Source organism: Nannospalax galili, unplaced genomic scaffold (assembly GCF_000622305.1).
Source record: "Nannospalax galili isolate Female #2095 unplaced genomic scaffold, S.galili_v1.0 scaffold188, whole genome shotgun sequence".
Classification (NCBI taxonomy): domain Eukaryota; kingdom Metazoa; phylum Chordata; class Mammalia; order Rodentia; family Spalacidae; genus Nannospalax; species Nannospalax galili.
Genome location: NW_008360325.1, coordinates 6,963,328 through 6,967,468, shown reverse-complemented (window position 1 = coordinate 6,967,468; position 4,141 = coordinate 6,963,328).

Below are 4,141 nucleotides of genomic sequence, written 5' to 3'. Positions count from 1 at the left end.
ACACACACACACACACACACACACACACACACACGAAGAAAGGCGGGGAGACATTAGCTTCATGTATCGTAGTTAGGGCCTGTGGCTAGCATTTCAGAGCATATGTGTAAGCTGAGGCCAGAAGGAGATTAAAGGAGATATTCTGGGCTAGAGAGAAGGCTCAGCAGTTAAGAATACTTGCTGTTCATCCAGAGGACTTGGGTTCGAATCCCAACACCTACATGATGACTAACTACCATCTGTAACTCTAGTTCCAGGGGATCCGACGTTCTCGTCTGGTCTATGTGGGCATTGTAGGACACAGGTGCACTTATATACATGCAGGCAAAAGACATACACATAAAATAAAATTAATAAATAAAATTTTTAAAAAGAATATATTTTTATCTTCTTTTTAATATTTAATATTTAAAACCTCTATCCTTTGAGGAGCAGAGGAAAGATACTTCGAAGTAAAAAGAAAGCTATTTGCCAAGGCTGTGGCCCCACAGGCAGCCAGTAGACATGCATGTCATGCATGATTTTAGACAATAGGAGACAACGTCTACTGTTAGATTGCATCTATTTTTGCCTTGGCAATTATCTAAAACAATCAAAAACATTTTGTATTCCTCCTGTTTCCCTAAATTTGTCCATCTTATGTATTTTTAAAGTGATAAATGGAAAGAACAGACATGTAAACGAGCAAGTTTAACTCCTGAGGTTAGGAGCAATGAACCACTTTGAAAGAACAGTGTCCAGTTTATCCTACAGGCTTGGCCTAGTCTTAGAAAATAGGAAAGAATTGGTGGATGAAAATATTTCAGTGAAAGGCACCAAAAGTAGATCAGAAATCCAAGTGGACCCTCCTGGTCCTGAGGATGTGGTGTTTCAGGCATATCTGGCTAGCTGTCCATCAGCAGCGGCTTTCTCTCACCTGTATCAGTGAGGCACTAAGGAAGGGTGGGTGCCTGCCTTCCAGATCACTTGGTTCAGCCTGTTAGACCTCAGGTTTATCACCAACACAGAAGGAACAGAGTAGGTCAATGGTAGACCCCTGCCCCAACCGGAGAGTATTACTTCACCTGGAAAAGGGGTCTTAGCAGATGCAATTTTAAGTTAAGAATTTTCCCCCATTTTAATTGAGATTTTATGTATTTTATATATAATAGATCTTAATCAAAGTTAGACTCCCTCCCCATCTCACATACCCCCCCCACACACACACCAGATTTCAGGTATTTTATCATATATCTTAAGTCCTATCTGGTCAAGCATTTGTACCTAGATATCTCTTGGTGCAAGTTCATCTACTGGAATCTAGTCAGCATATCAAGAGTCACTCTCTTAAAGAAGATCAACTCTCCCTCACCCCATAGTAATCAGTTGCCAATAGTTCCTAGGCTAGGGTTGGAACCTGCTGCCCATTTCCCCGGTTCTATGCTGGATTTTTGTCTGAGTCAGCATGGGTCTTGTGCATGCTGTCACCATTGTTGCAAGTTCACGAGTAAGTTCACAGAGGCCCGAAAGACTCTGTTTTCCTATGTTCATGCACCAATCCCGACTCTTACAATGAGATGAGGTCATAGTGTGTGGTCCAAGATAATTCTTTGTCCAATGTGTCTCTGAAAAGCCAAAAAGTTGGACACTCCTGTTAGATGATGCATGCCTAGCCCAATCCAATGACAAGGACCCTTGTAAGGCACACAGAGGAGAACACTGGCACGAGAGGGTATGCTCAAGAAAAGCCAGAGCCAGAGGTGGTAGCTATTCAGCCACAAGCCTGGGAAGGTGGAAGATGCAGGGAGCAGATGTCTCCAAGGGTCCACAGAGGGTAGGCAGCCCTCTCACATTACCATTATGAACTTCTAGGCTCCAGAAACCTGAAAGAATGTGTTGTTGTTGTAAGTGATCAATTTGATGTTCATTTGTGATAGTGACCCTAGATGTGGGGCATACAAGGGGCACAGCCGGACCACTGTGGCTTCCTCTACTTCAACGCAGTCCAGTGGGGTGTCAAGAGACACTACCATGTGCCATTTTGGGGCAGCCACATTTCAGCTGCTCAGTAGCACTGCTGGCCCATCGTGACCATATAGATAGCACTGCTGGAACATGGCCCAAAGACCTCTTAACGTGGGGCTGGAACAAAGATGGCCAGGCAAGAGAGATGGAAGAGACTTCTGGAATGCAGAGGCCTGCCGAGTCTTCTTGAAGTGCCTGGGGCTCAATCACGTTTCAAAGAAGCAGGTGGAGGGCAGATTTCTGGAAGTCTTTCCTCGCAGCCAGCTGGCATGTCCATCTTGATCAAGCTGCTCCAATGAGGACCAAGAGTCAGGCTTCCATAGGGAGAGAGCGTGAACAAGCTGGGCAGGAGTCAAGAAATGACCCAATAGAGATGAATTAATGAATCCTGACGGCCAGGCCTTTCCTCCTTCACAGAATCCTTATCATAAATGGTAGGAAGGTGTAATGACTGTCCTGTTTTGCTGGGGATATCGACGGTCAGCAATGTAGAAGACTCGACCAACATTAACCAGTTCTTTCATGTGTGTATACATGCATGTGTGCAGGTATGTGTGGAGGCCAGAGGTCAATATTGAGTGCCTTCATCTATTACTGCTCTCTTATTTTTTTGAGATTCTCACTGAACCCGGAACTCACTGTTTGGGTTAGACTGAAAGTCCAGCAGGCCCCAGGGATCTTCCTGTTACCACCTCCCCAGCACTGGCATTACAGGTGTGTGCTGCTGTACCCAGCTTTTTATGTAGGTGCTGGGAATCTGAACTCTGGTTCTGATACTCGTGTGACAAGTACTTTACTTACTAAATCATCTTCCACCTCCTCACCTACCTCCTAAGTGAATGCAGACCCCTCTGCCTACAACACTATTAGGGTGTGTTGGGACTGCTGGCATCTGGTTGAATCTGCCTTTATGGATACTTCCTTCCCAGTGAAAATGGGCAGAGGCTTGTACAAAGGCTGACTCTGCAGTGCAAGCAGACTTCAGGGTGGCTGGGTGGGGCCTCTGGGTGTTCTTGAGCTGACTGCAGTTGTAGTGGTGAGATCTCAGTACTGAAGTCATCCAGTGTGATCAGGAGCATCCAGGGAGGAGCATTTCTTTCTCCAACAGGTCTCTGTTCCCCCCCACTGGTTGACCAGTTGGTTCTTCAATATGCTGTTTGCTGTGACTTATGCCAGAACCGACTCACAGAAGCTAGAATTGCCTCCTTGACTAAGATAGCAAGTTTGTCTTCGAAAAGCGAGACTCTAGGATACTCACTTTCTGATAAGAATCTGCAATTTGTGTTTATTTTATTTCCTATTGATCAACTGGGGATACATCTGAGCCAGGCTGTGCATGGACAGCTTCAGTGCTATTCTCCAGCCATATGAGATTTCATAACTTCTTGGCAAGACTTAAGGAGAGACTGAGAAGACAGAGGCCAGATTGCAACATGTTCCAAGCTTATTATGGCCTTTTGACTTTCCTTAATAGAGAGGATTCAATTGCTTCGCGACCCAGAAGTGATCTCAAAAGACCTGCTTGGGAACGAGTTTAACTCCAGCGACAGTGTGCAAGGCAGATTGGTGGTTGTTCAAATATAACCTTATAATAAACTCTTGGTTTTGTTTAATAACTACAATTGTGCCTGAAGTCACCTCCCTACAAGATGGCAGATGTGAAATGCTTTGTAGAGTTAAAGAGGTTACACAAATGCAAGGTTATTATTAATATGGTATTAGGTTATTGCTTTATTTGGGGACCATTTCCTTTGTTCTTGGAAGAATCTGAATAGAGAAAGGGTTTCTGCATTGTTCAGCCTTTGCTATTAGGGATGGAACTGAACTGGTTTAAATTCAAGGGTTTTTTTGTTCCAATTTTAATGTCTTATGTAATAGCGGGAATTTTTTGTTTACAGTGTGTTGCAGGTGCTCCAACTGGGTAGGATCCTGCACCTGAGAATGATAGGATTAATTTTGACGGAAAAAAGGGTTTAAAAATATAAATGTCAGTGTCTCCAGCGTTGGGAAGGTGGCAGTGGATGACAGAAGGGTATTCTGGGATGGTGCTCCGAAATAGAATTCCAGATGCCTCCTGCCTGCTCCCAGACAGAGCAGTCAGTGTGCTGGCCTGATTTGCTCAGCTGAACTATTTTGC